The 13,970-nt window shown below is 47.6% G+C and overlaps 1 protein-coding gene across 1 annotated transcript in view; it reads right to left on the bottom strand.

Moving 5' to 3' along the window:
- The window catches only part of LOC147661040 (uncharacterized), a 130,173-nt gene extending 116,418 nt beyond the window's left edge, over positions 1-13,755 (bottom strand). Inside the window, exon 1 of the mRNA XM_086951376.1 lies at positions 13,670-13,755. The gene's annotated coding sequence lies outside the window, so the exon portion shown is untranslated. The remainder of the gene's footprint in view (positions 1-13,669) is intronic.
- Positions 13,756-13,970: the final 215 nt, after the last annotated feature.

Below are 13,970 nucleotides of genomic sequence, written 5' to 3'. Positions count from 1 at the left end.
CTTGCTTGAAAGTTCATTTTTAGGGGTCCATCCTGGTCAAGAATTAGGTATTTAAAATAGGGCAAAAAGTGCACCAGTTAAAAAATAAGGAATATTGCATGCCAGTTCTCATGAGTCTGTGTCAGTCATCTGCAGGAGAGGTGAGGTGTGGGGTGTCCTTGCCCGTGCTGCTGGGGTGAGTCACCCCCTGCTCAAAGCACAGCTGCCGGCACACTCTGAGCACAGGCCACCTCACTAAGAGCAGCTGCTGAACATGGCTAGCATCTCTCATATGCACTGTGCGGCTCCTAAGAAGAGGACAGAGCACAAGGGAGGCAGAGAAGAGCACTTTATGTAAAGGCTCAAACACCGAGCACTCCCCGTAAAAGCATGGGTAGAACTTCAAATGATCAGGGTTAAAAGTCACACACTGCACACCCAGCTCCCTTGCAGCATGCCCAGCCAACATCTCCGCCAACACCACACAAGCCCAGATTCACACTGCACATGTTGCCACCCAATCCTGTACTGCACACCTAGCCACTTCCCAGCACATCTTTCTTGCCCCAGCTCACATTAAAACAAATAGTATCAGCTACGAATCACATGATGCAGTACCCGGAACTGACTGGCCAGCCAACATACTGCTATCAGGGCCTGCATTGCTTCTCTCCTCATACATACTGCACTGTGATGAAGCACTTGGGTCTCTCTCAAAACTGTTTATCCCAAAGTAATGGTGATGTGCAGTGCCCCAGTAAAATCTGCTCAGTTGCAGAATTTCTTGGCTGAACTCTGCACTCCAAGTGGAGCGTGGAGTAGCAAAACTATGGAAACTTCGCCAGAATAGCGCAGTCAACAGCCCACCCCTACTTAAAAGGTAGGACATGTACTTTTACGCTTTACATGTCCTGGTAGTGAAATAGTCTTAAATTCATATTTCACTACTGCAAAGCCTATCTCTCCCATAGGATAACATTGGAGCGCCTTTTTAACATTTTCAAGTGTAACTTTCAATTGGGAAATGATAGAACAATTAAGTTTGGTATCTCTGGATTCACAGTTTAAGGGACTGCCACTTTACTGCTTGCTTTGATATGTCAGCCTGCTGTCTGATGCTTCTTGCCTCTGAGCGAGAGCACTAGATGTAACTCTCTACATCCTTCAGAACTTAAGTTTCTCCAACGGCTTGTTAGCTTGCCTCCTGTTTCGGACGCCTCAGTGATATCAAAGGCTTCCCCTTCATCTTGCTACCAGCACTTGGTCTCCTCTGCTGTGAGTCCTGTTCTGCAAAGTGGTGCCAAAACTAGTCATGGACCCTTGGAAGGGAGTGTTTTTGCTGCTTCCCAAGAAACCAATGTTGATTGGAACCGGCACGTTCCACTGTGATCTTGATGCATAGTCACTGTCTGCACCAAAGCCACAGACATTGTTCACTTAGTGTGCAACTCAACGTCTATGATCTTCAGAGCAACCCCGATTTTGCTGATGCAGTGCCTCAACATCGCCCTGTGCTGCACACATCACTTACACCCAAAGGTGCAATGACAATGAATCTGCCGGATGTACACCACTTCTTGATTTCTATGCATCTACGATCTTGCACTAGCTTTAGAAAAACAAACAAGATGATGGATGGAATGTTGCACAATGGGAAAACATTCACCCCCAGTCACAGATCTGGGATTAATCCATTGTTATTTTGCTCATCATCCCACCCCTGTTCAGACATGGCCATATGCAAATCAGTCTTGAGCATTTGCCTCATGGGAACAGTCCAGCCCGAACTGCCAAGCCATGTCTTCCCTGGACCGGAATCAAGCATCCTAAGACCGGTTTCTGGCTATCAGCCATCTTCAGCCAGGATAGCTTGACTCCAGTGGCGCAGTGAGCAAGGTACCCCGTCTGGGCATACCCTTCCCAAATAGGGTGAACAGCAAATCAAACAAGATGATGGACGGAATGTTGCACAATGGCAAAACATTCACCCCAATCACAGATCTGGGTTTAATCCATTGTTATTTTGCTCACCAAGCCAATCCAGTTCAGACATGGCCATCTGCAAATTTGGCTTGATCCTGTGCCTCATGGGAACAGTCCAGCCCGAACTGCCAAGCCATGTCTTCCCTGGACCGGAATCAAGCATCCTAGGACCGGTTACTGGCTATCAGCTGCCTTCAGCCAGGATAGCTTGACTCCACTGGCGCAGTGAGCACAGGACCATGTCTGGGCATTCACTTCCCACATAGGGTGAACAGCATAACAAACAAGATGATGGACGGAATGTTGCACAATGGCAAAACATTCACCCCCAGTCACAGATCTGAGATTAATCCATCATTATTTTGCTCACCCAGCCACCCTAGTTCAGACATGCAATTCACTCTTGACACTGTGCCTCATGGGAACAGTCCAGCCCGAACTGGCAAGCCATGTCTACCCTGGACCAGAATCAAGCATCCTAGGACAGGTTTCTGGCTATCAGTCATCTTCTGCCAGGATAGCTTGACTCCAGTGGCGCAGTGAGCACATGACCCACGTCTGGGCATACCCTTCCTGCATAGGGAGAACGGTAAAACAAAGAAGATGATGGACGTAATGTTGCACAATGGCAAAACATTCACCCCCAGTCACTGATCTGGGTTTAATCCATTATTATTTTACTCACAAGCCACCCCAGTTCAGACATGGCCATATGCATATCAGTCTTGACCCTGTGCCTCATGGGAAAAGTCCAGCCCGAACTGCCAAGCCATGTCTTCCCTGGACCAGAATCAAGCATCCTAGGACCGGTTTCTGGCTATCAGACGTCTTCATCCAGGATAGCTTGACTCCAGTGGCGCAGTGAGCACGGGACCCATGTCTGGGCATACTCTTCCCACATAGGTTGAACAGCAAAACAAACAAGATGATGGACGGAATGTTGCACAATGGCAAAACATTCATGCCCAGTCACAGATTCAGGTTTAATCCACCGTTATTTTGCTCACCAAGCCACCCCAGTCCAGACATGGCCATATGCAAATTAGTCTTGACACTGTGCCTCGTGGGAACAGTCCAGCCCGAACTGCCAAGCCATGTCTTCCCTGGACCGGAATCAAGCATCCTAAGACCGGTTTCTGGCTATCAGCCATCTTCAGCCAAGATAGCTTGACTCCAGTGGCGCAGTGAGCAAGGTACCCCATCTGGGCATACCCTTCCCAAATAGGGTGAACAGCAAAACAAACAAGACGATGGACGGAATGTTGCACAATGGCAAAACATTCACCCCAATCACAGATCTGGGTTTAATCCATTGTTATTTTGCTCACCAAGCCAATCCAGTTCAGACATGGCCATCTGCAAATTTGGCTTGATCCTGTGCCTCATGGGAACAGTCCAGCCCGAACTGCCAAACCATGTCTTCCCTGGACCGGAATCAAGCATCCTAGGACCAGTTTCTGGCAATCATCCGTCTTCAGCCATGATAGCTTGACTCCAGTGGCGCAGTGAGGACGGGACCCCATCTGGGCATACCCTTCCCACATAGCGTGAACAGCAAAACAAACAAGATGATGGCTGGAATATTGCACAATGGCAAAACATTCCCCCCAATCACAGATCTGGGTTTAATCTAATGTTATTTTGCTCACCAAGCCAATCCAGTTTAGACATGGCCATATACAAATTTGTCTTGACCATGGGCCTCATGGGAACAGTCCAGCCCGAACTGCCAAGCCATGTCTTCCCTGGACCGGAATCAAGCATCCTAGGACCGTTTACTGGCTATCAGCTGTCTTCAGCCAGGATAGCTTGACTACAGTGGCGCAGTGAGCACGGGACCCACGTCTGGGCATACCCTTCCCACATAGGGTGAACAGCATAACAAACAAGATGATGGACGGAATGTTGCACAATGGCAAAACATTCACCCCCAGTCACAGATCTGGGTTTAATCCATCATTATTTTGCTCACCCAGCCACCCCAGTTCTGACATGGCCATATGCAATTCACTCTTGACACTGTGCCTCATGGGAACAGTCCAGCCCGAACTGGCAAGCCATGTCCACCCTGGACCGAAATCAAGCATTCTGGGACCGGTTTCTGGCTATCAGTCGTCTTCAGCCAGGATAGCTTGACTCCAGTGGCGCAGTGAGCACGCGACCCACGTCTGGGCATACCCTTCCCGCATAGGGTGAACAGTAAAACAAAAAAGATGAAGGACGGAATGTTGCACAATGGCAAAACATTCTCCCCAGTCACTGATCTGGGTTTAATCCATTGTTAATTTGCTCAACAAGCCACCCCAGTTCTGACATGGCCATATGCAAATCAGTCTTGACCCTGTGCCTCATGGGAACAGTCCAGCCTGAACTGCCAAGCCATGTCTACCGTGGACCGGAATCAAGCATCCTAGGACCGGTTTCTGGCTATCAGCCGTCTTCAACCAGGATAGCTTGACTCCAGTGGCGCAGTGAGCATGGGACCTACATCTGAGCATACCCTTCAGACATAGGGTGAACAGCAAAACAAACAATCTGATGGACGGAATGTTGCACAATGGCAAAACATTTACCCCCAGTCACAGATCTGGGTTTAATCGATCATTATTTTGCTCACCAAGCCACCCCAGTGCAGACATGGCCATATGGATCTCAGTCTTGACCCTGTGCCTCATGGGCACAGTCCAGCCCGAACTGCCAATCCATGTCTTCCCTGGCTGGAATCAAGCATCCTAGGACCGGTTTCTGGCTATCAGCTGTGTTCAACCAGGATAGTTTGACTCCAGTGGCGCAGTGAGCATGGGACCCACGTCTGAGAATACTCTTCACACATAGGGTGAACAGCAAAACAAACAAAATGATGGACGGAATGTTGCATAATGGTAAAACATTCACCCCCAGTCACAGATCTGGGTTTAATCGATCATTATTTTGCTCACCAAGCTAATCCAGTTCAGACATGGCCATATGCAAATTTGTCTTGACCCTGTGCCTCTTGGGAACAGTCCAGCCCGAACTGCTAATCCATGTCTTCCCTGGACCGAAATCAAGCATTCTGGGACCGGTTACTGGCTATCAGCTGTCTTCAGCCAGGATAGCTTGACTCCAGTGGCTCAGCGAGCACAGGACCCACGTCTGGGCATTCCCCTTCCAGCATAGGTTGAACAGTAAAACAAAAAAGATGATGGACGGAATGTTGCACAATGGCAAAACATTCTCCCCAGTCACTGATCTGGGTTTAATCCATTGTTAATTGGCTCAACAAGCCCCCCCAGTTCTGACATGGCCATATGCAAATCAGTCTTGACCCTGTGCCTCATGGGAACAGTCCAGCCCGAACTGCCAAGCCATGTCTTCCCTGGACCGGAATCAAGCATCCTAGGACCGGTTTCTGGCTATCAGCCATCTTCAGCAAGGATAGCTAGACTTCAGTGGCGCAGTGAGCACGGGACCGAAGTCTGGGCATACCCTTCCAACATAGGGTGAACAGCATAACAAACAAGATGATGGATGGAATGTTGCACAATGGCAAAACGTTCACCCCCAGTCACAGATCTGGGTTTAATCCATCATTATTTTGCTCACCCAGCCACCCCAGTTCAGACATTCAATTCACTCTTGACACTGTGCCTCATGGGAACAGTCCCGCCCGAACTAGCAAGCCATGTGTACCCTGGACCGGAATCAAGCATCCTAGGACCGGTTTCTGGCTATCAGTCGTCTTCAGCAGTGGCGCAGTGAGCACGAGTCCCACGTCTGGGCATACCCTTCCCGCATAGGGTGAACAGTAAAACAAACAAGATGATGGACGGAGTGTTGCACAATGGCAAAACATTCACCCCCAGTCACTGATCTGGGTTTAATCCATTGTTATTTTGCTCAACAAGCCACCCCAGTTCAGACATGGCCATATGCAAATCAGTCTTGACCCTGTGCCTCATGGGAACAGCCCAGCCCGAACTGCCAATCCATGTCTTCCCTGGCTGGAATCAAGCATCCTAGGACCGGTTTCTGGCTATCAGCCATCTTCAGCCAGGATAGCTTGACTCCAGTGGCGCAGTGAGCACACGACCCACGTCTGGGCATACCCTTCCCACATAGGGTGAACAGTAAAACAAGCAAGATGATGGACGGAATGTTGCACAATGGCAAAACATTCACCCCCAGTCACAGATCTGGGTTTAATCGATCATAATTTTGCTCACCAAGCCAATCCAGTTCAGACATGGCCATAAGCAAATCCGTCTTGACACTGTGCCTCATGGGAACAGTCCAGCCCGAACTGCCAAGCCATGTCTTCCCTGGACCGTAATCAAGCATCCTAGGACTGGTTTCTGGCTATCAGCCGTCTTCAGCCAGGATAGCTTGACTCCAGTGGCGCAGTGAGCACACGACCCACGTCTGGGCATACCCTTCCCACATAGGGTGAACAGCAAAACAAACAAGATGATGGACGAAATGTTGCACAATGGCAAAACATTCACCCCCAATCACAGATCTGGGTTTAATCCATCATTATTTTGCTCACCAAGCCACCCCAGTTCAGACATGGCCATATGTAAATATGTAAATCAACAACAACAAAGCTTTATTTCGATATGAAAATATCTTAAAAGCATTTCACAGATTCTTTAAAAACACATTTTAAAAAGGATACACATAAAAGTTAAGTTAGGGGATCTTACAAATACAACTCTCAAAGGGTGCAGTATATTATACAGGGCAGCATAGTGACTATTCAAATCTCTAAACAGTTAGTCATCTGCATACCACAACCCGAGTGGGTCATTCATTGTAAATATTAAAACAATAAATAGCATTTTTATATGACACAGACAACTAATAAACACACAGGGGAAGGTTAAAAGTGAATAAACTATCTCCGCTTTGATACAAAAAGTATAAATATTTTTTTATATTTTTTCATCTTCTAAAGATAAAAACTTCAATCGGGTCCCATCCCCTTAGATCTTATCACCCAAGCCCAGCTTAGAAATTTAGCCATTCCACAAGCGAAAGTTGTATTGGCGTCAGCTTGCAGGATTCTAAGGGCTTCACGATAGTTCCTGGTTCCAATCTGCCAACATATCGTTTTCAGCCACTTAGTTCTTGGGTTGGTATAGGCTGGGCATACGAACAAAAGATGTGGAACACTTTCGACAATACCTTCACAGTATGGACAATCTAAAGGGGTTTGATGGGGTGGCTTCCATTTGTTTGTGTGTTCACGCACAGGGACTGTGCCTAATCTAAACTGAATAAAAAGTGCCCTATCCCTGGGTTTCTGAATAAAATCAAGACAGGGTTTCAAGCGGGACACCTGTTTGTGCTGATGAAACTCGTAGGTCAGCCTACCCATACTAGGGTTTCTGGTTTCCTGATTGTCCACCCATGCCTAATAGGTACCCTTGATCTCTGCCTTGGTCAACGGGGTCTCAGACTCCCACGCCCCTTTAAGTCCCAAGGCCCAAAGAAACTTGTTCATGCTTGTTAGCCAACTGATCTTATGCGATCCCGCCAAGTTTATCACTTCTCTAAGGCCGTCAGCATATTTTGATAGCTCTGGTGTTCGCCAGAGACGTGCCCAATAGAGGAGTGGGTGTAGGGTGGTAATATCCTTAATAGGACGGCATCCCAGATCGCTTAGAAGTGGCTTGGTAGGGGTTCCCTGTGGGAGTGAGGTCAGTTCTCAAAAAAAATTATTTTCCGCTTTTGTAATGGGATCAACACTGTCGAAGCCCCAAAGCTCGGCACCATACAGTGCCGAACCTACGGCCCTGGCAGCATAAATCTCAAGAGCGGGAGCAATTGGCCTAGACTTTGAGGCACGATGTTACCTTCCGAGCACGCCCACAATGCGCTTGAATTTCAGGGCAATTTTGTCAATGTGTGGGCGCCAACTAAAGTTATCAGAGATTCTGATTCCCAAATAATCAAAAGTTTTAATACACTCTAATGGTGCCCCATCTAGTGTAATGGTAGACTTTGCTGACGTACTAGCATTAAAGTAAAGAAGCTTTGTTTTGGAGGTGTTAATTACTAGGCCCCTCTGGTGATAAAAAGATGGAACCTTTTTAACAACTTCTGCAGTCCGACAGGAGTTTTGGATATTAGTAGGGTGTTGGCAGCGAAAAGTAAAGCAGGCACTTTATCACTCGCAAGAACAGGGGCATCGGCATTTATTTCCAGCAAAAAAGAGACCACCCCATTAACAAACAGTGAGAAAAGGGTGGGGGCCATGACGCATCCCTGCCTGACACCCCTATTCACAGGAATTCTTTCTGTTTTTTGTTCCTGAGAGCCACACCTGATTCGGGCATAATTGTCCTCGTGCATGCGGACTAGAAGATTTAGGATAGTCTGTGGAAACCCCATCCCCTGTCGGACCGACCAAAGGCGGTCTCTAGGGACCAGGTCAAAGGCAGTCTTTAGGTCGATAAAAGCGAGATAAAGACTGCCCTTACCAATGGTCACCACTTTCCAGTGCAGAAGGGCCAGCCTAAAGGCCTGGTCGATCATACTTGTGCATGCCCTGAAGCCCGCCTGGAATTGCGACAAGATACTATTCTCCTCGGCCCAGGAGAGAATTCTGTCCAAGAGGACCCTATCAACCACCTTCTGACCAGCATCAATAAGGCTGATGGGTCGATAGTTCTCTGGATCCTCCCAGGAGCCCTTCTTATGAATGGGAATTAATTCTGCCCCCTTCCATGAGTCGGGGATGGGGGCCCCTTCCGGAGAGCATTGATAAAAAGAGCGAAGTATGTGGCCCATCTTCCGGGGTGTGCTCGGAAAAAATCGCCTGGTAGTCCATCTTGGCCAGGGGCTTTAGCCGGGACAATCTTGTTTATGGCGACCTCCACCTCACCTTTCACTACAGCATCAAAAGGCACTGGGAAAGGTACGAATGGGGAGCAATATAGACTCCTTCTTACATGATGGCTCTGATCACCCGCATAAATGTTTCTAAAGTGATCATGCCTGTCCCTATCAGTAATATGATTCGGAATTTGGTCAGGGTCCCGCCCATTGGATCTCCTGACCAGACCCCAAAACAGCTCACCGTTCTTAGGCAGACTAGCATCCTTTAGTTCTCTCCAATGTGTTTCCTCCCAGGTCCTCTTGGCCCCTACCACAACCCGCCTATATGCCAATCTGGCCAGACGTACCTCGACAGCATTATGACTTTTGATAGCAGATATCAATAAAGTATTTTTCTGTCTACATGCCTTATTGTACCATGATACTGATGATTTATGAACCATTGGACGCCTATTGGGGTGGCGAGTCTCTATAAAGAGGGAGCCCATCTGATTGACGGTATCTACATAGATCGCTTCTGCTACTAAAAACCCATCCTTATTCAAACTTGCTGTAAATAATTTAGTGGTCTGATTACTCAAAATCTCCCCCAAAGCTCGAATTTTCTGTTCATTCATTACAATCTTTGGCCATTTGACAAACCTCTTGCAATTGGATGGTAAAACTACTTTTGTGGACATCCTGGGGCCAGTGTTGGGAGAATTTTCCCCACTGGGCCACAAGTCCATCATAGAGAGGGATAAGGGATTGTGATCATTCTCAGTAGATGGAATAATGATCATATCGATCATATATCTCCAAAGCCTCCTGTCAACCAAAATGTAGTCAATCCTCGAGGAACCTGGAATCCTATTGAATGTGTTAACTCCCAAAGCGTCCAAAAACGTACGCCCATTGGCAGCCCTTAGCCCAAATTCTAATACTAGGGCGTTTCGTTGGATAACCACCGGTGACCATTTATTAACTGGCGGTATAGTTAGTGATGGTATGCCCCATCTAGCATCCTCAACCTCTATTCCAGTGATGTCATCAGAAGCCAGGGGTTGAAAGGTGGAGTTTAAATCTCCAGCAACGATGACAAAAGAATTAAAAGATCAATAGGGGATGGTGCAGGTGCACACCTAAGTAGCAATAGTTTTATTTATAATTCTAGGTGTGGGATAAGTTATTTTGTGAGTTTATAAAGAGGTTGCGTGCAATTCCCTGGATGGAAAACGACCCTAGTTTCCCATGTTATGACAGCAAAAGAAGCTGTGGGAAAACCCACAGTATGGGGAATGCACAGCTAAAGGACAAGATGTCTCAAGACAATTCTTATATCAAAACGGTTTCAATAGTAGTGAGAAACGCTCAAAGGTTCATTTGAAATCATCAAGTTTAGTGAGTGTTCCATTACACAAGTTATATACAAGAAACATTATGAACATTCGCAAAACATTTGAATTCAATATATACTACCCTGTCTATCTTGAAGAAATCCTAAACAAACGCAAAGATATATACATAAACATGTGACTCCATATGAATATGGTTCTCTTTTCAAAAGTCCCAATGCATTTCGGGTTTATTAAAACCCTTCGTCAGGGGAGTCCGTTTTTCTGAATGTGGTGATCTTCACAGTCAAAAAGAGCGTCCGCAGAAATCTATAACACAACAATTTGCAGTGAAAATACTGCTTGACAAGTAGGATTTGCACCCCATGATGTGCGGTATAGAAAGGGAAACTGCAAGGGTGTACCCAGATAGATGTAAAGTGCATGCATTTACTAAGGAGGGTGTTTTAAATGGATATACAATGGTTGGTGATAAGAGTTCCAGAAAACCCAAAGTAGCAGGGTATAGTAAAATAACATGAGCTTGCCTGAACACTCCAGGAAACACGGAGTGTAGCAGAAAGTCTATTTTAATATTGGATGGGTGGTAAGAGGTTCTGCAAAGTTAAGAAACAGAATGAAAGGTTCAAGTGAGTATACTGCATAAAGCAATCTCAGTGGGTAAACAAGCATTTGCAATGCAATGGTCTCGGCATCATTAAAGGTAGAGCAATTGGCATTGCTCATGACATTTCTTTTTTTTCTTTAAATCATAAATAAATGGCATTGTCATTTACATTGCCAATACACACCACTCTGCACCTGCACTCACTGCTCTGCACACTCACTACTCTGCACACTCACTACTCTGCACTCACTACTCTGCACACTCACTACTCTGCACTCACTACTCTGCACTCACTACTCTGCACTCACTACTCTGCACTCACTACTCTGCACTCACTACTCTGCACTCTGCACTCACTACTCTGCACTCACTACTCTGCACTCTGCACTCACTACTCTGCACTCTGCACTCACTACTCTGCACTCTGCACTCACTACTCTGCACTCTGCACTCACTACTCTGCACTCACTACTCTGCACTCACTACTCTGCACTCACTACTCTGCACTCACTACTCTGCACTCACTACTCTGCACTCTGCACTCACTACTCTGCACTCTGCACTCACTACTCTGCACTCACTACTCTGCACTCACTACTCTGCACTCACTACTCTGCACTCACTACTCTGCACTCACTACTCTGCACTCACTAGTCTGCACTCTGCACTCACTACTCTGCACTCTGCACTCACTACTCTGCACTCTGCACTCACTACTCTGCACTCTGCACTCACTACTCTGCACTCACTACTCTGCACTCACTACTCTGCACTCACTACTCTGCACTCTGCACTCACTACTCTGCACTCTGCACTCACTACTCTGCACTCACTACTCTGCACTCTGCACTCACTACTCTGCACTCTGCACTCACTACTCTGCACTCACTACTCTGCACTCACTACTCTGCACTCACTACTCTGCATTACCACTCTGCACTCACTACTCTGCACTCACTACTCTGCACTCACTACTCTGCACTCACTACTCTGCACTCTGCACTCACTACTCTGCACTCTGCACTCACTACTCTGCACTCACTACTCTGCACTCTGCACTCACTACTCTGCACTCTGCACTCACTACTCTGCACTCACTACTCTGCACTCACTACTCTGCACTCACTACTCTGCATTACCACTCTGCACTCACTACTCTGCACTCACTACTCTGCACTCACTACTCTGCACTCACTACTCTGCACTCACTACTCTGCACTCACTACTCTGCACTCACTGCTCTGCACTCACTGCTCTGCACTCACTGCTCTGGTCTCACTGCTCTGCACTCACTGCTCTGCACTCACTACTCTGCACTCACTACTCTGCATTACCACTCTGCACTCACTACTCACTACTCTGCATTACCAGTTGGCTTAAGTTCACTTAAGTTATTAAAGATGAGCAAACAGGAAAGGAAATACCTAGGTACTTCTCATGGTGGCAGCGTGGTGGGGACGCTTGATCAGTTTATTCTTAGGGGACCTCTGTACCGAGCATCTGTTGTCTCTGGTCCAGTTATTAAATAGGAGATCTTCCCTAGGGACTATAGCTACAGCTCGCTCGCCAGCTCATCAAGATGTAATCATTATTATACCATCGACTAATATTGAGGTTGGCGTTGAAGTTCCATATCCCCTTGGAACACTCGAGGATTCCCCAAAATCGCCACTGACCCAAAGTAACATTACAGCCAGCGTCTCTACACGTGCATCTGCCACATCCCCAAATAAAAAAACCTCTACCAAATGATTAACTCTGGAACCGGCAGTAAAAAGGAAGCGGGGAGGAGGACCACAAAGGCCTTGTAGAGCCTTGTAGAGCAAAAGTGGCAAGGTCGAACAAAACCCGTGACAGTGTCTCACCCGAGGAGGGCAGTCCTATAATTAATGCCGATTTGGTTGATGGTGATACCAATTATGCAGCGGGAAATGGTATTAACTCGAACTGTGATTTAGAACAGTGGAAGACATTTGAGAGTATTTTAACTACCTTGCTATCTCCTATTACACAAAAACTAACCAAGATAGAGGAATGTTTGGACAATTACGAATCTCTGGTGAGGTCAAGGTTTGTTGTAAAAAGGGATAACATCTGCAATACACACACACTTGGATCGACAAGCTTTTATACCCAACGAGCTGCAAGCGAAACCTAACGTGGGGCGGGACTGAGAAAACGAAACCTATCGTGGGGCGGGACTTCCGTTTTGTGAAGCCCGCGCCCACGGAGTGCCTGGAGGAGCACCGAGGGAGAGCCCCGCGGTCGGAGGGCCTTTGACCGGTGAGCGGAGCGGAGGGGGGGGGGGGGGGAGAGAGAGAATGCCTGTATGTCTGCGTGTCCGGAGGGCCTTTGACCGGTGAGCGGAGCGGGGGGGGGGGAGAGAATGCCTGTATGTCTGCGTGTGTGTGTGCGCGACGGCGGAGGGGTGGGGGGCGGGGTGCGACGGCGGAGGGGAGGGGTGCGACAACGGAGGGGTGGGGGGGGATGCTCGGTGCACGTGTGTGTGTGTGTGTGTATGCATGCGACGCTGGGTTCGCTGTATGTGTGGGTGCGTGCGTGCATGAGCGCTCGTGTGTGTCTGTCGCTGTTTCTGCGCATGCGCGTGTGGTGTAGCTGCTTCCCAGGAGACAGCAGCTGAGCGCGTGGCCAGCGGAAATCGCCTCCTTGAGGCAATGCGCGTGACCAAGGCTGTCTCCTGGGAAGCATCGTCCCTGACATAAGATCTCGGCGTAGACGCGCTTACGCGCGTCTTTTAGCCGAGACCTAAAAAGGAATAGCATGTATAGGCTTACCCAAAAAAAAATGAGGGAATTCTTGTCTGTGGTTGCCCAGAGCAAAGGCTTGAGAGCTGATCTGTGAACTAATAGGCAGCGCGCCGTTAATCAACTGCGTGCATCAGATAAACGAAACGGACAAAAAATGGAAAAATGGTTAAACATACCCGAGGTATAGGAAGTTTGTGTCCGGTAGTTCTCGCATTCAACAGGACGCGTAGTGTGTGTGGCTTGCCCAGGGTGCTGTGCGTTAAGAGGAGGCGTGTTCACGCAACGGAACACGAAGCTCTCTGAGTTTCAGAAAATGGCCCTAATGTCTAAAAGATGTGGAAAACGGGCTCAAGTATTAACGTGTATAGAAAGGCATGTCTGTAAAAGTTGAAAAACGGACAGGTGTTATGTTGTAGCATGGGAAGGCTTGTGTGATAGGAGTAAAGGTGGACATGTATAATCAAAAAGAGGCCAATT

The sequence above is a fragment of the Lissotriton vulgaris genome, unplaced genomic scaffold (assembly GCF_964263255.1).
Source record: "Lissotriton vulgaris unplaced genomic scaffold, aLisVul1.2 SCAFFOLD_2362, whole genome shotgun sequence".
NCBI lineage: Eukaryota > Metazoa > Chordata > Amphibia > Caudata > Salamandridae > Lissotriton > Lissotriton vulgaris.
Note: the sequence above shows the minus strand (reverse complement) of the source record. Positions and strands in the feature narration are given on the sequence as shown.